At 27.3% G+C, this 24306-nt stretch overlaps 1 protein-coding gene across 2 annotated transcripts in view; it reads left to right on the top strand.

The window, feature by feature from the left end:
- Positions 1-1006: 1006 nt before the first annotated feature.
- Positions 1007-24306, top strand: part of LOC132931672 (cyclic nucleotide-gated cation channel subunit A) — a 180884-nt gene continuing 157584 nt past the window's right edge. For both annotated transcript variants that reach the window (XM_060997582.1, XM_060997581.1), the window contains exon 1: positions 1007-1349. The gene's annotated coding sequence lies outside the window, so the exon portion shown is untranslated. The remainder of the gene's footprint in view (positions 1350-24306) is intronic.

Genomic DNA, 24306 nt, shown 5'->3' with positions numbered 1-24306 from the left:
AATTAGAAACAATACACGGTAGCAACGTAAAAAATAAAAAAATTTAAAAAAATACTTTTTTAAAAAGATTGATGTGACGACGTTTTTCACGACCCGTTCAAATTGAAAGCTCTTCAGCAGCAATCTCCTCGATCGAATTTAAGGTCGGATCAAATTCAAGTGTTATTGCTTCGATAATAAGCACGGCGGCCTTCCGCGTCAGTATTCCGATAATGTTAAGTTAATAGCAATGTGTACAGCACAACCGCAAACGCGTCCAAAGTAATCTGTATTATAATTTATAATAATATAATATTATGTATTGCTATATATGTTATCATTATTATCATAATAATAATTATTATGACTATAACTTCGCACGCATAATAATAATATGATGATGATAATAATAATAATAATAATAACGATATGTCGGCATGGTTGCCGAAAAGCGCGTTTATATATGTACATATATATATATATATTATATACAATATATACATACGACTTAAGTATATTATACATATTATACCTACACATTCTGATTTGATGGCGATCAAGTTGAAATATCTACCGAGCTTAATATATAATCGTATTGTGGTTTTATCTCTCGCGTTTTGGAAGGCCGTACGTACACAACAATGGGGATTAATCGTAGTTTTCAAAACTTTTAAACGGCCTAACCTATAACGCCTCTCCCTCTAAAAAAAAAAAAAAAGGTTAATACGCGAGAGACGGAGAGAGAGAGCGAGTGAGTTTGAGAAGAGAGAGAGAGAGAGAGTGAGCGGGAGAATCTGTGTATGTGTGTGTGTGTGTGTGTGTGGGCGAGACAGAATTTGAGAGATAGTTATACAGTGTGAGGGTTATGGTAACGGGGTGAATCAAAGTGTAGTGGTGGTGATGTGGAGGCTGGCAATTATTATTATTATTATTATTTTTTTTTTGGGGGGGTAAGGTCTGGAGCCCGGAGAGCGTCGTCGTGCATCTACTAGCTTGTCCGGCGGCGTCACGTCGTACTCGAGAGGAGCAGTCAGTGTGTAGTGTAGCGCGCTCGCGACAGTACCGGTCGACGACTACAATTCGCATTTGACAAAATTCGTTAGTTTTTCGGTTCGTTTTGGTTTTTTTTTTCAGTTTTTTTTGTTTGTGGTTTCATTTACTTATTTTTTGTGATTACGTTTTTTTGTGCTATATAATATTATATAGAAATTAGGAAATAAAGATTTTAAAAATGTAGATGATTTACTCATTATTAACGTAATAATAATAATTATTATTATAATTATTTTTCAACTGTTTTTATTCAAAAAAAGTTTTTAATCAATAGTGGTATATGATCGCACTTGAAATTTAACACGAATCTACTAAATGTGAGTACGCCTAAAAAATATATATTCTATTGTTAACTTCTTATATTTTATATTGTATATGATGAATCGTAGAGAGCAAAAGTATAATTGCAGATGATGTTTCAAATAAAGGACAGTAAAAAAAAAAAATAATAATAATATATTATTATATTCTATAAGTGATTATTAATGAATATCTGTTATTCAAGTTTTTATTATTAAAAACGATTTTTGATGTGTTTAATTATAATAGTTGTTGTTTAAAAGCATTCGAGATTCATTTTGAATGTAATCGCTATCTTAAGAATTTAATCAAGTTAGACTATGCAAAAAAAAAAAACACACATACAGCTTTTTTTTAAATTTCAATCCAAAGGACATATTTTTAAGATAGAACTTTCTAATATGTTGCAATTAAATTAAACTGTAATTCGTACACTAAATATTTTATTTTTGATTGTTTCAAATATTACGAATTTGGATTATGTAACGCACATAATGTATTATTATTTTACGTATTTACCTGTACCAAATATTTGTATTTAAAATGTATTATAAATTTCTAGGTGTATCAAAACATACGTTAAAATATACTGTAAACACTACCTGCGTTAAAGAACGCGAATGTGTACCTAATGAAATGTTAAGTAAATAAAGTTATATACACAAATAAATTAAAATAATTGCGTAATAATACAAATATTTATTCATTGGTGTAGTATAATTCCCTGTGCAATATAAATAATAAATATATACATAACATTTTTTTGTATTTTTAAAAAAAAATGTAATTAATAAAAGTAAAAATAAATATGTATTTTTTTTTCGGTAAACTGTGGTTGTCAAGATAGGTAATATTTCCAAGTTCAACTTGTCAATGCACTAGTTTAAATTAAATATCATACAAAGCTACTACTTCTGCAGATATTCACATTTAAATTTAAAATTTATATGAACAATTTAATTCAAATTATTTTTGGAAAAATTGTTTATTAATATTTAATTTAAATTGAACTCTTTGAACTGTTTAAACATTTTAGTATAATATATTAAATTATAATACCAACAATTAACAATCAAAAAACTATTTTATTACTATAATATTACATAATATAGTTATTATATAAATTCAATTAAAATAATCTTTTCGTGTTAATTTAATAAATCAATGTATTATGTCAATAAAAAAACATAGTCTTAAACTACGTGCTAGTTTTATTTTTATACATTTTAAGAAAAAAAAATACAATGTTTCGATTTAGAGAAAAATTAAAAAATAATATACTATTAATTTGGTCGTGACTTATTGCTAGGAAACAACACTTACTATTATGTCACTATTTAAGTTGTCCATCTTTTTAATACAATGGTTATTAATTTGAAATTTTAATTAAGTCATAATAGAATGAATAAAATAAAATATTTTTGAACAATGCACAACAAGTAATAATATAATACCTGTTGTTTATTTTTGATTTGTATAGTTTACTACAGTTTTGGTTATAGCACTAGCGTGTTGCTAATCCAAATAAGTGGAAATTCAAATAATAATAATGTTTGTTCATACAATTACCAGTTTCATTTATTTTTATTTGACATAATCAGAGGAAATCGTTCGTTTTCCATTGTGATTTTGTAAATAGGTACCTACTATACCTAACTAATGTAATTTTGAGAGGTAATCATACATAGTTAAACAATAATTATTCTTATAAAATAACTAAATTGAATATTTTATTTTTTTGTAACGTATACAATTTAATTGTTTTAATATTAATACGATATCTTATATATTAATAAAAATTGTCATTCACAATCCATTTTACGTAAAGTGTGTAAGAAATAATATAAAAGCGAAAGTGATTTATTTAAAATTATTATACATATATTTTTTCCTACAATTTTGATTAAATACAAACGTATATAATATGTACACAGTGTACACACTTATTTTGGACTATTTAGGTTTACCGTGAACATCAATTAAAAAATAGTGTATTTCGGTAAAAATTAAATAAATAGTTTATTTTATTTTGTTATTTACTTTAAAAATTTAAAATTTTAATAAACTACAGTCGCCAAAATAATATTTAAATTTCTATGATATAATTTATATTTAATAAAAAAAAAAAAAAAATACACGAACATTTCAAATAGGTAATTACGTTAAACCTACGTGTGTATGATCGTTATTCCGAAATAATCCTAAAGTTGGTGTAGCTGTACGTTCATCTATCAGTATAACGATGATGAATGAGTTGAACGATTACTTTACCCCTATAATGTTCAGTTTCCAAACCGCAGTTAACCGTGTTAAATAATACAACTAATGAAGTTAGAAAATTATTGCAACGCAACTGTTTTTAAAATCGCTTTTCAAAAACGATTGTAGTTCTAGCATACATCAGTATTTGTTTAGTTTTTGGTTCATTCTGTACAATAATATAATACGAAGTATACAAATTATGTAATAATAATTTACCTACTGATTATAATATGTATTGCGCAGGACGTCGTTGAATAAATAAATTAACTAGTTTTGTATATTCTGTAAGAATATTTTAAATATCATTTTATGCTATAAAATATTATGTTTTATACAACTTGATCTTTACAATTACAATCATACGACGATAACAATTTTTATATTTTTTTTTTATGTAATTAAAATGAACGGGTAAAGCAATATGAAATAATTGTTTAGAAGATATAATAATATTATATTGAACATTAATTATTGCATAAAAGGGAATACGATTCTTTTTTTTTAAATCAGTAGTAATATCGAAAGCGCAATAACGTAATGAATCAATTAATACACTATTTTATACTAATCAAAAACAAAATATAAAGTAAAATAACTTTTCGCAGTAATTTAAAAAAAATATAAAAATTAAATCTATTTTTACAGAATCCATATATTAACTTTTTACGATAGAGTTGAATAAAATATGGTAAACAACATATTAGGTCTATATATTGACGATAAATGATAATGTCCAAAAACAAAATTACAGCACAAATATTATAGTACCTACTTGTATTTGTTTTTTTTTTTTAATATGTTTATTTATATTTTTTCAAAACAATGAACAATTTAATTTTTTTACGAAGAAAAATCTTCTATTGCAATTGGAAATACTTTTCACATCATATATTTGTTGCTTCGAATGCTGATGCAGTAAAACATATTATCATTTAATATTATCAAGTGATATTATAGTTAAGTTTCCAAAACATGCTCGAATTGCAATTTGAAAATTTGAGTGTATTTTGTTTTGAGTTTTATATTATTATGAAATGTTATGTTAATTACTGATTCAACCCAATTCATCAAGAAGTCACTGTATTCTTAAAGTGATTTTTGTTATTTTTTTCGGATTTATTGTAATTCGAAACAGATGTGTCAGATAGCATTATTATTTACGTTGTATTTTATTACGAGACAGTATACGGTGTGTTTTAAATTTCTTTTACTGTGTAAAATAAAAAGTAATAGTCCGTGTGATGTGAGCGCATGAAATGTGATATTATTATAAGCGTCATAACCTTTATCATTTCAAAGTTTTGAATTTATTTAGATATATAAGCTTATAAAGTTTTTCTAATGTATGCTTATTCTAAGATGTCATAATATTACAATATGGGTATAAACTACTTAAAAACATAACATTTCTTATTACAGGTATGTTTTTAAAATATACATTTCAATTAGAGTAGTCGGAATATCTAAACGGAGAAAAATAAATTATGCAATATCAGCAGAAATAATACCTTAGTGACACAAATAATATTTCCATAAAAGATTTTTTTTTGTCATCAGTGTAAGACATCTGTCAAATCGATAAATTATTATTTAAATATTCTGTAAATATTTTTTTTTTTTACTGAAAATAAATTATTTTACAATTTACTCTTTTTGGGCTGTAGTCTCAAAGAACTAATTAACAACTTACTTCAAACGCACATTCGTACGAATAACGACATTATTACCATTTCAAAATGTTACTTTAACACCGATGAAAAGAATATGTTAAATGTTATATTAATATTTACTAAAAATGTCTTTAAAAAAAGCTAATCCACGACATTTGAAATTTGAGTACATTCTAACTGTTTAATATGTACTTTATAATAATTATTGTAGATGTCTTATGAAGTTAGGAATATTATTAGACATAATACATATACACAAATACTTCATAGGTATTTCAAATAAATGTATACTTTTGGTAAATATTAAATCGTTGTGCAATCAGTTTAATAACAAAAATTGAGCGGCTTAGGTCTATAGTCCCACTAAATATTAGTGAAAAATAATTGTAATATTTTTTAGTATGAATACTATCCAAAATTAGAATAGAAAAGTACTATAAATAAACAAATTTTCTTAGAGTATTAAATATTTCGGTGGAAAGAAACAAAATATTTTTTTTATTTTTTTAGATGAACTACGTAGGTAAATGGTTAACTATTCGATATATTTTTTTAAAAATTAATTATAAAACCAGGAAATTTAGTTTAAACGATTACACCATTCTGAAAATTGCAACAAAAAAGCAATCTATTAAAAACTTTTCGCCGTTTCTCGTTAATATTTTTCAATATTAAGGAAAGTAATGGAAATTTCACGATAATCTGAACGTCTAAGTGCAAACTGGATTCATAATACTACCAAAAACCGCCTTCGTTGATGATGATTGGAGCAAGTCCTCTGGTTTAAACGCGGTGACAGATATTAAAAAATCACACACACATTGTTATTTTAAAACTTATAAATTCTTTGCTTAAATCAGAATCAATTACTGCCGTTAGGAAAATCACAGCAATAGATTGCCAATCGATTATATAGGTTTGTACTATACAGAACCGTTAATATGTTTCAATTTTATCTGTTATGAATCCATACCAATATTTTCGGAACGAAACAATAATTTTTTTTTTTTGTATTTAGGCATTTACTATTTATAACTGTTAGTCATCCTTCTCCCGAATCATTTTATTACATTTCTGATTCTGCCACGACATCATTTCTCCCGACGTAATAAATTCTCTCGTTCACATTATGCCTGCAACAGTAAAGCTAACCTTAACCACTTTCCCTGCAGAATAATCCCATTCCACCTAAGAAACGCGACTACTGATGATGGAAGCTTATGTGGAATGAATTGCGATACAAATATCTTTTGTCGATTACAATAGAGTCGACGTGGTTTGAAAAATAACGATATAGATGCGCGTGTTTACTCTTTCCATATAATAATCCAACGAATTAATTATTGTTAATTTATAACATCCAGTCCTCGTACACGCTCGCACACACACACACACGGACACACACACACACGGACACACACACATGGACACGTGTACGGTGTACAATATATAACACGTATCTATAAATGTATTTACGTGTACATGTGTTTCTGTGTGCGTATACACATACGCACTGGCTTCCGATGTAAACACATTGGTAAACACACTGTTACATCGTGCAGACCACAGACTTAATCGCCTACGGTAATTCGTCAATATAACTAACGTTACGGGTAATCAAAAATCAATACTTTTGCTCTTCACCACACACACACACACACACACACACACACACACACACACACACACACACACACACACACACATACACACACCGACAAGTGATTTATTAGAGGGGTGAGAACGCGGTTCAAATCCGTCCATAAATTATATCCACCGTTCGTCGGACCAAAATGTTGATGGCGCTAAACTTTTTGCAAGTCCAATTTACGATGCATTTTATCGTTATTTATTATCAAGGGTGAAGTTTTCCGCCTGGAATTAATGCGCGCTCAAGGTTGGCTGTCCTATATTATACGTATGGAGATTTCGAGTTCCTTCGCACTATGGTCTAATTGTATCCGAGGAAACGCGGGAGCGGCGCGGCTGTATAGGCTCGTCGGCTACTGGCTTTCAACAAATCACTTTTCGAGTCTTTTTCTGTATACTCGACTAGCACTCATACCGGAATAATCTAGGAAAACTATATCGGCCATCTCCAAACCAACGGTGGCCGCGTCTACTTAATGCAATGACGCACGCACATTTTCCTGCAGAAGTAATACATATATATATATATATATATTACAAATATTATACCACTGATCAACAATAATGAACTTTTTGGGTTCAGGTACCACCAAGGTCGAGTTTAGAACTGCAGCAAGCGTAAGACTGGGTGTCCCTATCTTTAACACGGAGGTAATAGAATATCAGTAATTTGTTACTTACAAATTGAATACATTCAATTCATTATATTACGTGTCATCATAGCTTGCTTAACGCAGTTATAAGTAATTTTACCGTGTTTGGTTAAGAAAGGAATATTTGAAACTTCTAAGTGGCTTTCTAGTGGCTTTTTAAATTAATTTTAATCGAATTAATTAACCTCAATAAGAAATTATATCAGCTACAGCGTTAAGTTATGCTTATTTAGTTGCATTTTTTAGTTGTCGATAATAATAATACATATTTTAATGTAATATAAACATTAAAAATGTAGTTATTTTATAAGTTACTTTATACGTAAAGAAACCTTTTTAAAATCTTCAAAAATTTATGGGGAAATCTCAGCATATTATGTGTCATATTGAGCAAGCGTTAGCTCCGATTGGAATATAATTTTCATAATTTTCAGTCATTTTTAAATTTAATAACACACGATATTTTTATCGTCCTGTTTGTTAAGACCTCATATAGGTTAAATGAGTATTATACAGTTTTGTAGTTATGAATGTTGAAATAATGTACCTAAAACTGAAAACATAATTTTAGATTCAGTTGCAGATCATTGATTAGTGCATATTATCAACGACACCGCTGCTGTTGTAAAAATAGTGTGGCGAATACCTAAAGCTATTTTGTTTTTTTTTGGTTTTTTGCAAGTATAGGGTACCTATAGGGTGTTATTATTATTTTTTCATATTTTTTTTCATATAAAACACTAACCCCTCGAAATATCAAATATTGATTTTTTTTTAAATTCAACATTTAATTGATTTGATATTAGAAATTAAAATATTTGTTGCGTTTAAAACATGCATATAATATTTGTAGCAACTATTTTTTCTTGTACCTACGCACAGAACGCCGCAGTCTTATGACATTATTACATAAGCCTACTGTATAATACGGGTGTTGATATCTTTCAATACCAACAAATAAATAGCCGTCAGACTATTGTTTGCATATGTATATAATTCACTGATAGTGCACAGGTACCCTTTTAATGTATAGATAGATAATATCTGTAGGTACGTTGATGTAGTCGAGTGCCAGCATTTTTGAGCAAATCTTGTTTGTTCACAAACAGCGTCGAACTTTGATTAAATCGTTGATTTGGTAGAGATTGAAGATTGGTTACTATATCTCCGTGTACTATATTAAATATTAATGTTACAATGTGTACTGTACTAAGGTTGTGCTATAAAAACTTAGTGATTATATCAGGAACACGCGTGGATCGTTTAAATAAAATAGTGAAAATAGTTACACGACGTACATATCCTGGTAAATAATTGAAAATCCTAAGATTTTGTTTCAACCAGTTTTGTTGGAATTGTTCCAACTAGGTGTTAGGATTTTGGTAGACATTAAATACATCCTATAATACAGATAAGTCATAAATCATAAGTATATATTATTATATTACTCAAGATTAATAATCGAACCAATATTATTATTACTATTATTATTGGTAAGTTAATCAATTATAAATAGGTAATTATTTTTAGGTAAGCTTTTATTCAAAATAATTGACGCTAAATTACTGTAAATTATTATGATTTTATAGGCTTTTCGTTGTATATGTAATAAATTATAATTTTAAATTCCCAATATTAAAACACGAATACATCAAATAAATATTATATATATATATATATGTATACAATATATACTTGTAGGAATTAATTACCCAGATTAGTGATATTAATGAAAATTCCACGAATTTAATGATCATTTCCATGTAAAAATAGCTTTATTATAAGTAATATTACAAATTAAAAAAAAAAAAAAAAAATCGATACGCATAAGCCATAAACTAATATAAAAATCGTAATGAAAAAGCTAATCAATCAAAAGCGTATCGCTTCATGTTTCTGATAGAAATTTTAACAAACCCTAGACACCGTCCAGTCGTCTTCGTTTCATATTATTAAATCACAACGATTAGTCAGATAACCACTCCGAGGCACCCCTCAGTTACGACACGTAGGGTCGAAATCGAGGTAAAATTACATAAAGATACAAATATATTCGTTTCTTAATTGCTATACCATACGATAGGTTAACCTTTATCCGTGCGCTCGCGTTACTTTATTGACTATCTGACAAAATACCACGATATTTGTATGCGTGTGTTATATTATATCTACGTATTATGTTCATGTATAGTTTACACGAGTACATATATTCCATATGAAGTTTTTTGATTTATCAAAAGCGAAATTAGCTTATATATATAATATATTACTCTACCGATTGCACTTTAACGACTGTTTTTTTCTCCCGTTATTACTTCGGGAACGAAGTTTTTGTCAAGCTGTCGAGTCGTCGGAAAGGAAAAGTATATAATATAGTTAACGTTATTATATTTATATATATAGACGATAATGATAAAGAATAAAAAGTGGCAATTAACCAAAAAAAACTAAAGAAACGACGAAGCATTGTTTCTATACACACACAAACATATATATATATATATATATATTATATTATAAATCGTTAGCGAAAAAATATTTAAAAAAAAAACGGCAATTATACGTATTATTACTACGTGGGTGCGATACCCGACTTCATATTATAATAATATATACCAACAATAACGCACTGTCACCGGCCCCAATAATATCATCGCTATAGCACGCCAAGCGATGCAATAATAATATTATTGTAAACGCTCTGTATATAAGTACAGCTCCGTATCATCGCCGTAGTCGTCATTTGTCAAACCCTTCAGTTATTTTTAATAACTCGTCCGAAAACCCGACACTTTCCAATATCGCGCGGCGGCGGCTGCGGCGAAGAAAATATTATATACAAGCGCACACGCACACAAAGTTTGTACGCGCGAGATCGTCGTAGTCGTCACGGTCGTGTATTCATAGATAGTTATATAATAATAATAATAATAATAATAGTAGTAGTAATAATAATAATATATAACGACGAAGACGTTGACAGGACGTGTATTCTGTGTGTGTGTGTGTATTTATAGTCGTATTTTCATCACACTCTCTCAATCGCTCTGTCTCTCTCTATCATCACGCGCGCGCGCGCGCGTTCTGGTCGTGTACGAACTTCTCCGGTTCGCGATCAACCCCAATCCTCCCGTTACAACCCCTACAACCACAATCCTTTCGCCACCATCCCTTCCGCCGAGCGCGTCCGTATCAATTAAACACTACGTCGGCGGCGCCTCCGTGCCGGCCGTCGGAATTCAACTCATCGCCTCCTCGCCCCCCCCCCACCGGGGCAGCGGCCAATTTTCGATTTTTGATTCGTCGCCTCCGCCGCACTATACCGACAGAAATCGTTGTTGAAATTATTATTAACACAATAACTGCGTACGCGAAAACGGTGTTATACACATCTGGTGTTGTCGTATTATATACGGTGGTATTAGGCGCGGTGACCGCGACACCGCGCACCCTGTGCAGAGTTGACCGCACGAGACATCGGAGGTGAATGTCGCGCGGCTCGTTTGCAGTGTTATGTATTTTTTATTATTATTATTTATTATTATTTTTTTTTTTTTACCTTTAATTGGTAATAACCAACCAGCTACCCCCGAAACTTTCCTCTGGAACTACTTCGGGGGGGGGGGGGGTAGAAGAGTGCCGCTGTCGTTTATTTATATCGAATTAAACACGTTTACGATAATATAATCGAACGCTAACTAAAAAAATAACATTATTATAATGAGACGTGACAGCAGCGCAATATAAAATACAAAAACAACGTAATAGAATGCACGAGTACAACGACAATAATAATAATACGTAATATCCGAGGTGTGGTGTTCGAACGTCTTCGGCGCGAAGGTCTCGCCAATATGAATAATATAATATCGTTTTGATATACCATCTTCACGAACCGGCTTGGATAGCCGGTGGTACACGTGTATGCCAATTGTGATGATATTATTACTTGTTTGATGTATATTAATAATAGGCAATGTACCTGTGTGTGTGTGTGTGTGTGTGTCAGAGTCACACACAAGGTTTTGAAATTTGGTACACGAATAATCCTATGCCCGGGGGCGTGCCCCTCGAAATCAAATTTTTAAATTTTAAAGAAGGACTCACGCGGAGAAGTTTTGGCACATAAACGAAGTATATCTGTTTTGCGTACAGGGTTACCGTCGGTTACAGAAAATAAAAAGTTTATAAAATTATTATAGTTTGATATCATTTCATACCTATATTTTCTTATTGATCGAAACCACCCTAATGAATCTGTTAAAAATATGTGTAATTTAAATATTACGGAGTCTAAGACGAAGTAAATCTAAAAAAGAATGACCTTTATGCAATTAACAGTTGTCGACGGATTCAGTTATAAGATTGTTGTGAAATGGATTCAGAATAATTTGTAATGTCATAATATTATAGTTGACACACGAAAAACTATCATTTCTTTTTTTTTAAATTTTATATTACTGCCAATGGTTAAAAAAATAAACTTAAACATAATTACAGACCTATTTTTTTTATATTTGGTCAAAACCACCCCAATGACTGTGTTCAAAATCTGTGCAATTAACATTCAACGGAGTGTAATAAGGGAGGGGTAAATCCACGGGAATTTAATTTGTCATAGACATCGTCATGCTGGATAAACTATATTATTTAAATAAATATACTGTTATGACACGACGGAAATATTTTCCGACTATCCCACAATCACCTTGCCGTCGCTAATTGCACTGCGTTGACGGAATCATATTATTACGCAATATCATTATGTTGCACCTACTATATAAGTTATTGTATCGTGTCGTTGAATATTGTCGAACGCTTTACGTTCGCAATTATGTATGTCAAGTCGATTTACTGGCGCATTAATATGCTAGAGCTATGTAACTAACTGGTATCAAAAATGTACTAGGAATTCACCAGATGTTGCTAGAACATTTATGGATTTTGCTAGTCAACATCGGCTTTTTGCTAACATTTCTAATTTATTCGCATTAGTTGTCTTGTTCTAGGGTGTTTGTTTTAGATATTTTGGTTATTTATTAATCTATCAGAATATTAGATTACTATTTATATTTTGAAACGAAATAATCTTCTCAAATTCAAGAAATACATTAAAAATTATCAATAAAAAATAGTTTTTCAATATTATTATAATATTATATTTAAACAAAATTTATATTAATCAACTGACCGGAATTATGGTATTGAATGTTAGCTTTTAGTTAATTTTATCTGTTAATAATGGTTTTACTTTTAGGAAAATAATTTCAAAATGCTTTTGATAATTTAAATCTTTTTAACACGATTAAAGAGTAAGTAAATGTTAAAATTATTTTATCGATATTTTATTATAATATTATTCTATAAACTGCAATAGTAATAGCATTATCACTTTTTCATCAAATTATACAAAACCGAATTTTATGTTATCAATTGTTATTTAAATGTCAACGTGTAACCAACAAAACATGTTTTTTTCCTATCATGGCGTATGATTTGTGTTTTTTATGTTAACGATATAGGAAAAAATATTTCACATTATTGACATACACGATATACATTTTGCGCAATAATTAAAACGATGTCCTGTTATTTGTATTGCAATAAAAAAATACATCGTCGCCGTTTTCTCGAACACAACACGAGATACGACATCGAAATGCAATAATTGTTTTCGATGCAGAAAAAAAATCGCGACTATATACACTATATAATATAACACATATAAAATGTTATGTTCGGAGGCCGATGGCACGGAAACTCACAGAAATCAATCTTGTCTGTGTTATTGTTGTGATATATATTATTGGGCCACAGTGTTGGTTGTCAAAGGGACAACTACGAGCAGAACAGACGGTGCGCTATAACATCATTCCGTTGTTCTCCACGCGCCACTTTTGTTTACCGCGTATTTTAACACACCAGTGGTCCACCAATAAAACCGTTGTACACTCGCCCACTGTGTTATAATAATAATAATAATAATAATAATAGTACGTCTCAGTTTTATTACGTTACAACGATAATTTGAAAACTTTTAATAAGTATATAAAGCGTATATTATATAAAAGCTTTTTATGACAAAACGGTCGGTAGGCGATAAAGTTCAATTAAAGTGTTTTTGCTTTAAAAACTAATAGTGCCTATAATAATATAATATATTATGTATACCCGATATTAGTTGTTTTTGCAGTTTCCATCGAATAATTATACATTTTTTTTTTTTTTTATTGATTTTATATAGAATTATTTCAGCAGCTAAAGCGATTAGATTAAACTTATTTTTATAAAACGTTTAATTTAAATACAATAAATCGAATTAAATTATTTTTATATATTATGTATATTTGTAGTATTCTATTATTGTTCTCATTGGTGTAAATTGCTTAATTGTAATAATTGTTATACTATCCAGTCCGGTACGTCTGTGCAAGGAAATAAGGATGTTCGAAGTGTCTGGGTCCTGTGGCTTCATATAGGTTTGAATGAACGTTATACTTTAGCCTATTGTAGCTTCTTCGTATAATACGCATTATTTGAAGATATAATATTATTATCACTCCACACGAATTGCAGGTTGTCGACTTTTTGTTTCCTATTAGGTAATCGTGTGTTAAATGCGTATGGCAAACTATATCTTTTCTAAATACTAATCTCATTTTATAATTAGAGAACAATCAATTCAAAAATATTGGTCAATAATGGATACATATAATGTGATATTTATAGTAAGTAGATTTAGGATTATTTTCCAACTTACGTTTTAAATAAAATAGTAGACGTGCATAAAATCTCTACGAAATTGCTTGTTTATTTAATTTTGTATAAATGTTTTATATAGCCACATAAACAATTTGTGTTTTAATTTTTGATTTTTTTTTTTATAGAGTAAATATATATATATATACATAGAATAATAATTATTACACGTCGCTATTATATAGTCGTTAAACGGTTTACACAAAACATTTTGTAAAACATTAACTATTAAAACGTTTATACTGTTGTTAATATTATTGTATTTAAGATTGAAAAAAAAACTGATGTAAATGTTATCATGTATACTCAGCCGAGGTGGCAAATAAACTGTAATGGTCTAATTTTGTATCATTTTATAGTTTATTTATCATAATAAATGATTCCAAGAATACAATTAAAAAACGCTAAATTTTCGAAGTATAATAAAAATTATGCAAGACAATTCTCGCGTTTCTTGCTAGCGGAATATTGACTTTGAAAAATATTATTTCCGTTTCCTTTGATAGATGTTTATACAATAAATTGATTGCTTTGCAAATTTTTGTACGCAGAGTCTCCGCGGGGTATACGATTCGATTTCCTTAAATCTAAAAGCCTTGAAGTCTCACGAACATCATACATATTATTATACACAAGTATACAAGAGAAAAATAATAACCACTCCGACAGACACAGCAAGCAACTATTTATTTTTATACTTATTTAATGAACAGTATTAGTAATTTTAGTAACGTAGAGGAAGTGTTTGACTAAATGTGTCAACTGAATACAAATTGTTGATTATCATAATATAACTACGCTAATAATAATATTAAATATTATTAAGATATCCGATGGTAATATGGCGACTTATAGTTGTACTATCTAGATACCATCCTTGTAGTAGACTGGATTTTCTTATAATTTAATACAATTTTAATGTTTATTTATTAAAAAAAATATATTATGGTTGTTTAAATCTCCATTTATTGTGATATTACTATTAAAGTTTTATGTACTATGTTTATTGTTTATCTTTTGTCTTAGATAATCATAATTTACTATAACAGTTACTTAGATTGTTTGACGAGCTTAATAGTTGACCAACAATTACTTAATTCTATAAAAATAATATTTTACATAATATATTTATTTGAATTTAATCACATTTATACATATTGTACATCAATATCAATACCTATTGTAAAGTAAATAAAAATTATTAGTTTTAGTAACATTGACGCATTAATATAAAATTAAATTTTTGAAATGCAAATAGAATAATATATTCAATCAATATTGTAATTAGATCAATATTTGATTTAATTTTGAAACGAATTTCATTAAAAAAAATTGTTTTGATTTTCAGATTCTCGTTATGCATCAAGAAACATTTTTTTTTCATCTTAACACCTTTTAATAGCAGTAAAATACTACATATACGACTTCTTTAAATCTCCACTGACTTAAAACACAGTACAAAAAAAAAAGCTTGTCTCGACAATATCTGAACAAAATGTAAAAAAAAATTATAAAATTGTGCATCAGTTTTTAACAAAGTTATATTCAATTTGAAATAATATCAGAAGAATTTTTTGAATACAAATTTTATTGTTATATTCAAATTCAAAATAGTCACAAAAGTTAGCGGGGAGGAGGAAATTGAGCTCCCAATAATGGAATTCACTGAACAAAACTTTTTTTTTTTAATTCTTAGTTGTCAATATATTATTATGTTCAAAGTTAATGACACATTAAACTAGTGAAGACTATTATCATACTCACTCTTTTGAAATAGTGACTAAAATTTGCATTATGCAAATGTATTTAAAAGTTGCCGAGTTAATTGGTATTTGATATTTATTTTGACAATATGTGTCATTCGTTGTTCCTTTTCGTTGAACTATAAAGCTAAAATACAGCAATAAAATGGAAGTAAAAGACAAGTCGGAATGTTTGCCCGTCGAAGATATATATATATATATACATAATATACATATCATATATATATAACTATATATATATATTATAAAATGAAACTGAAAGACATTTTATGAGTTCATTTTTTTTTCTTTTATTATTTTCACGAAAACGTCGGGATGCCGCCGAATTGAGAATAAAAGTCGGAAACACTTTTGTTTAGTTTATAGCCTACCACCATTCTTTAAGTTCAAAATCGGAGATTTATGATTCAGTCTGCTGAAACCTTTTATTCACGTTAAAGCTTTTTGTAAATATCAGTTTTTTTTTTATTTTAGAGGAGTTATCTATTATATATACAAACTAAAGAGTAATTTAATTTAAAAAAAAAATAATAAAATATACTAGGTTTTAGGGATTTTGACAATTGTTTTTACTGCGACACATTTAGCCTGGACTAGTTAATAAATCATTTATTTTTTTTAATTGTGTCTTAAATATTTTTTTTTTTTTTTTTTAATGGGATACGGAGATTGGATGGATTTCTTTAGATGGATACAAAAGCAATGATAAATTTATTTTTAAAAGTATTCAAAAAGAATATTTAGAATAATATACCACAAGTTCTGAACAATTAAATTTTATTATCATACTTTTTAAAATCATGAATGATTATGTGAATCTTTCAAAAATTCAGAATATTTCTTGACACCGCCTATTATTAGAAACATCCAGGGGAATGTTTGTCGTCAATGTAAAATATGCAATAGAGATTTTGGGCATTTATTTTACTGTGGCATATTTTATCGCCTGTATAACATATTATGTAAGCGAGAGTTATTGTACAAATAAGAAACATTATCTACGATGTTCATTAATCTAGCTTAATTTAGTTCAAACCAATAAATCACACAGTAAGTTGTATAAATTAAAGTTTTCATTTTCGAGACCTACTTAGTATATTGTTATAATTTTGTCGGATTGAAAAAACACGTATGTCATTATATCGATATTGTAATAATAATCTGTTAAGCAGTTGAAATTTATTTTGCTGATTGGTGAAAAATTATGTTTATAACTACTCGTACGATTAATTTTAAACTATAATGTAAACGTTATTCACTGTAGCATAATTGTACCACGTTGTATTATGTTTATGACAATTATTATTAGTTGTGATCTTTTCGGAGATAATCTAATGGTTGCGGAATAAGTTTAAAAAAAAATTGATTTTGGACACGTCGTTTTACTAAAACGTGTACGTGAGTACTAAACAGTGTCTGTGCGTATGGAATGCAAATTATGTATTAAAACAATAAAACTACAAATACGTTTATCGATTCTTCATGCAGGAGACGGCCTTAAATATAAATTGGTCCTAACAACAACAGACATTTACATCCTTTATTCTTTAATACAATATATTCTATTCTTACCATTATTGTTTACTCTGAGTTATACTCTTAGTTTAGTCGTTTGTCCAATAAATAATTAATTTTAAAATCTATCATATTATAATAGACAATGTTTAATAAGAATAATGATAAAAACAAGCATAAATCATACACAAATATATTAATGGGTCATGTCATGGGCTATTGATTTTATATTATTATACAATTATACAAATGCGATTGTAGTAATGTACCTAATAAATATTTTTATCAAATTAATAAATTCAAATGATTAAATAGAGAAACTTAATGCAAACCAGTTTATCGATTTTGAATATTTTATCTTGGTTTTATTGTTATACACGATTTAAATTTTTTATTACAATGACCTAAAGTCCTAAAGTATTAAGTTAGTTATAATATACTATTTGCTAAAAAAATGCAAATTAAACTGTTTTTTCATAACTATAATATAGTAAAATTATATTTTTCAAAGATTATTATTATTCAATATTTTAATTAATAACAAGACGTATAGACAATAAAATCGTTTCGTGTGAGATGTGCTTTAGAACTAATGCACAACTTACGATTTCTCTACACACTATAATTGTACCAAATTACAATACTTTGATTTGAAATAGCTATATTAGTTAATAATTATAGGCTTTTAGAATTACATGATTAGTATCATATTAGAAAAATATAAGCCTAAGATAGAAATAGAAAAATAAGCGAACTAATTTTATAAAATTTAAGTTGGGTGTTGAAGTTCTCGGATTAGTATGTCATAGTTAAAAGTTTCATTTTTAAATCCCATAGTTTGACCTATAATATATAATATAATATCTGTAATTAAGATGAATGAATGTAGAAAACTGGAAAGTATAGGTATTGAAAGTGGTATTTTTCGCTCTTCCATAAACTACACCCTAACGACATTGTAGCTTCCTTAATTTTCTTTCATTATATCGATTTGGTAATTAGTGTGTTGAGTTTAGTGCTTAATAGTACTCCAACGACTAGTATCAGAATTTTGTAAAGAACTATTAGTGAACGTCATATGGTTATTAGAAGGGGTGAAATAAATCTATTCACAACTCACTTTAAAGCGATAAATCTTAGAAACGTCTATAGTAAAGTTTTGAATAGACCTTTGTCCTCATACTACCAAAATTGAGCTCCTGATCCATGGCTGTTAATTTATTAATATATAATTATTAATTATGAAACTGATAAATATTTTATAATTATTCGGTTTTATTAGACAATATTGGTAACAGCTCAATGTCTTGTATTTCTCTGATTTTTACACTAAGAACAGGATATCAGGATATTTAATAAAGTATATAAAAAAAAATTGTTGATGTACTAATTGTTTTTATATTTGAAGTGCTTAGATTTATTAAAACTGGTATACAAATACTAAGCTTATTATAATTCATGTTGAAAATTTTATAATTTTGTATACTTATTATTTTTCGTAAACTGATTATTAATTAAAAAAAACTTATAGATTTTTGATAAAACTTATAATATGAAATTTAATTGATTTTATTTTACTATATATTAATATAATACCTAAGAATTCTATATAGAAATTGCTCTGTTGTATAATTATTGTGTTAAGTTTCAATTCGATATGATGAAAAACGATTCTGATCAGAAACACGGCCTGTCATTCAATATTTCATAGCATATTTTATTATATATAATTTCTATTTCTATTATAAATTTATTTTTAAATCACATTAAAATGACATAAATAACATAAAAACCATAATAACATATTAGTATGGTCTATGATAATTGTAATATTATTTCTTATTTTTGTGTATATTACCAGCTGTAAGCTGTAATGTTATAATAAATCAATATTCGTGTAGAATGATATAAATATCTGTATAGATTTGTGGTATAAAAATCTTAAAATTAATCTGAATAATTTTGAAAATTGTGTTGTGTAAAAGGATATAATAATATACATGATGGTAAAACTTTCAAGTTTAGACTAACAATATTTTTAAATTAGAATAATATAATAAAATAAAAAATTTCAATTTTGTAAAAAAAAAAATTAAAACTAAATTTTTTGTTATATTTAGTATACTATAAAAATTTATAATTCATGTTTCAAAATTCAAAGTTTAATTATTATAATTGAAAATTAAAAAAAAAAATAACTTGTGAAAAACTTAACTTAATCTTTATTATTCATTAATAGAAAATAAATTAAAATAATTGAAAAAAAAATGTCTATTAAAAACATAAAAGATCAGAAATATTTTGAAAAGTATCATATTATCTATGAAATGCTTATTTAAAAATATTATGATAAATGCATATTTCTATGTCTAAAAATATCCTTTTTAAATTACAACAAAAACAAAATTGATTTGGTCAAAAGCTGATTCTGTAATCAAAAATTAAATACTCAAAATCTGAATTAATTAATACATATTTTCTTTTAAAGTGGTAGCATTAATATATTATAATTTGATATTGGTCAATTATATTTGTTTAATTGAATTATTATATTCCCTGAAATTAAAAAAAAAAACTATTGTAATAAATATAAATCAATTAATTGATTTTAATTTTAACATACAAATTATGTACCATCAACCTATATTTAAGTATTAGGCCAACAATCTGGATGACGTAAAGACCAAAGAAATTTCAGTCAATAAAGCTATCTAATATTATATGTAATGGTTTTTATCGCCATGAAAATCCAATTTTTACTTTCATTGGTAATATTTGTTGGCTACGAATAATCAATCAATAAATAAAATACTACTATTTATTATGTTTTAACATTTTCCAGATATAATATGTGAAACAGTAAAAAAACATTAATTGAAATAAAATAGTTTATTTTTATTTTTAATTATGAGTGCATCAAAGCAATTTTTCTTTTTTCAACAGCATTTTTGTTATTTTCAAATCTGTGTAATAAATAATATTTATATATTCTATAATAAAGAATGATAAATAATTTAGTATAACCTAATTTTTTATTCAGAATTCTTACTCAAATATATAATCTTGTTTTATAACTAGTAATTTTTCAAAAATGTTTTTAAAAAAACTATGAAATGTATGTGATTCCAATTGAAAATAATACAATAAATTTGTATTTTTTTTTTTTTTTTTTTTTTTTTTTTTTTTTTTTTTTTTTTTTTTTTAATCTACAACATAATAATAAATTGTAACTTACCACTAAAACAATTCGTATTTGTTAATAATATTATGCTGACATTGCACACAACTTTAACTTTTATAGAGACTAAAGGTTACTTTATAATAATATGTATATTTGTTTTAGCTCAGATAAAATATCTATAAATGTTATTATTATAGATACAATGTGAACTTTAAAATACAATTTTAACAAAACTTAAAACTTTAAAAATTAATGTAATATAAAATTAAATTGAACGCAAGTACAGTTTTTTAACATATGTTAACAGTGATAAAATACTTAATTAAATAAATAATTAAGTACATTAAGTACATTTTCATGGTCTGAACTTGTTTTCATGTATGATTTGAATTATATAATAATACTATACTATGTAATAACACTATCTCATGAATACTAAATTTATAAGAACTATAAAAAAATTACATTTTTGGGCGTTATTTTTATTGTGATAATTTTACTATTATACGATTATATTGAGAACTAAACAACAAATGTATTAGTTACAATGATAGTTTTTTTATTCAGTTTCGTCAGTCGGATAGTTATATTTTTTCTTTTAGATAAAGTTCTCCAAAAGTTGTAAATAATATTTTTATCGATTGGAAATATTCTATACGGTTGATGCTGCAGAAAGGTAATTTATTTTCTCTTAAACGTAATAAAGTACCTACTGCTAACAGCAGTAACACCTGCTGTATCTGTATTGTTCTCAGATATTTATAAACGCAATAATCTTGTGATTTTAATCCCTTATCATAAAGTATTTGTACAACAATTTTAATATATTATAGTCAATATATAAACATCAAACAAGGTTTAGATCATAATATATGGATGGAATTAAAGTTTAGCGGTAATATATTTAAATAATGTTCACATTTCAATGATATCAAACCGCTTTGGTTTTATTCAATCAAAATGACTCCAAACAAAGCAATGTCACCATAATATTATGATAAACATTATACAATAACTAATTCCATTGATCTCACTTTTCTATGAACATAAAAAGAATAATTGTATCGACATGAATATAATATTATTAGCTGTAAAAACAAACCAATTATTATATTCCGGGACATATTATACTCATATTATTTTACCAGCAATATGAATTTTTTTCTAGGAAAATTCATCAATATCGGTTTAATTACATCGGGGTATAAAAGGTGCTCGAAGTTTATAACCTTGTTTTATATATGTTTATAAAGAGCAGTGTTCATTTATAAAAAACGAAAATGTCATAACTCATAAGAGACGTAAATTATTGAAGAATGACCTGTGATGAACGATATTATTACATGCATAATATTATAAAACAAACATATTCTTTGAATGTTGATACTTGCAGTAATATATAGATTAAATATACTACTCAATACTAATTTATTATTATTTAATATATTTACTGACTTACACGTTTTAAGCCATATTTGGATCTATTTATTGGTTTTAAATGAAGTATTCGCCTAGCATATTTATTTTACATGTTTTATATTATATATCTATACAATTAAACAAGAATTATAAAAAGTAATTATATATGCAATATACATAACACAATCGGCTGAAGATTTGACATGATATGCATTCAAATATGATTTCAATTGTAATCTTTGTGATACACGCGAGTAAATATATTTATTTATTTTTTAGTTGGTTAAACTTAAAGTTTGATTCGAATGATCGGTATATTTATTATTGATTAATAACATGTTAAGTTTTTAAATTTGTTATCATTTTCGAAACGAGATTTCGTCCTAGTAATAAATAATTATTTTTCCCAATAGTTATAAGTTTCCATGCTATATGAAATGGTTGACACTAATATAATAAATGGTATATGTTATGTATTCCAACCTCATTTTCACATTGTGAATACAATACACGAGTAGAATACCCTATTTATGAAAAGGTGAAACGATGATTTTTATTGAGTAGTGTGTTATTTTATATAGGTACTTACACTATTGTGATTTTTTGTCGTTAGAAGATTAATAGGACACCGTGTCTGATATATCTTGACCATTTTTTTTTATATTGAAATATTGTGAACTAAAAAAATCAAATTGGGTGTTCTATTTTACAGCAGATTTTCTACATAATTCTTATTTTTTCTGGTCGTTAGACAACGTGTTCTGCTTACAAATAAACCACGATTATAATACTGAACTGTTTTCTTTGATAAACTCAAAATTTATTTTATTATGCAAGTTTATCTAATGAGATCTAAAGTGCATATATTCAAAAACCTAAACCGTAAAAGAAAAAATTATCGATTACTGCAAAATATTAAATCTCTGGTATTTCAATAAGTAGTTTTACAACTTACTATTAGGTATTATTGACGAAATACACTTTATTATTGTATGTCTTTATTATTCTTTTAAATCATATAATATACAACATGTAAAACAATACATATATTTTTATCAATATAATCGTAAGTGCTCATGTTCATATTTTTAATTTTTATGTCAAACTTCAATGCCTCTAATAAGACAAATATAATAATGATATTATAAAATATTATAGTCAAATTGCGCCTATTTATAAAAATACTTTACTTATAATATATTTATAATAAATTTGATCAAATATCGTTGTATTGATACTTTAAAGATAAATAAAAATTTCTTACACGGAATCTATATTATATTACAATAATAAAATACATTACAACATGTGACCATGCGTTATTTAACTTTCATATGATCAGAAATCCGAATAAAATATTTTGGTTATTGCATCCCGTCGATCTCAGTTTTACGGAAATACCTAAATGTCTCGTGAGTGTAATATATATATATATATAATGATTATAACAAGATTCGCGTGGGATGGAAGAACGACGACTGAAAATACATTAATAAAAACGATATTCGATTTGTGCGCTCTGAACCGTCGTAACCAAATCAAACGAACATATTATTATTATTATTGTTATAGCTTTAACCGCGTAATGTACGAAACTCGTAGTACGCTATTATATATCAGTAAATTGTGTTATTGCTCACAGCAAGAGCGTGGAGACGAGAAAAGTAAAAATATCTAAGATTTATTCGAGTTTTCGTTATGGTAAGTCGCGATCGTGGAAGCCGTGAAAAACGCACTAGGCACAACTATAATGATACAGCTGTGTCTATGACACAGTCTTTACCGCGGTATAACAGTGTTTATTACATTGTGATGGAGTTAGAAGCCCAATAAACGAGCTGTCACCAGCACGCTCGGCAACTCTCTGCAGATCGACCGTGGACCGCCGCCAGTGGGGTTTAGCCTGGCCATGCTCTCGAGTGGTTAGCATACTGACGACCGCCAGCGCATTAGTCAATCTCCAGAACAAACTGCAGTATACGCGTAATAGTATATATATATATATATATATATATACACATAAGTGTAGGTTAATTCCTATCTTAATAGACTCCAAAGGAACAGAATGGTTGAAGAGTATTTTTTTTGACACACACATTTTT

This window comes from Rhopalosiphum padi, chromosome 1 (genome assembly GCF_020882245.1).
Source record: "Rhopalosiphum padi isolate XX-2018 chromosome 1, ASM2088224v1, whole genome shotgun sequence".
NCBI classification, from domain to species: Eukaryota; Metazoa; Arthropoda; class Insecta; order Hemiptera; family Aphididae; genus Rhopalosiphum; species Rhopalosiphum padi.
Note: the sequence above shows the minus strand (reverse complement) of the source record. Positions and strands in the feature narration are given on the sequence as shown.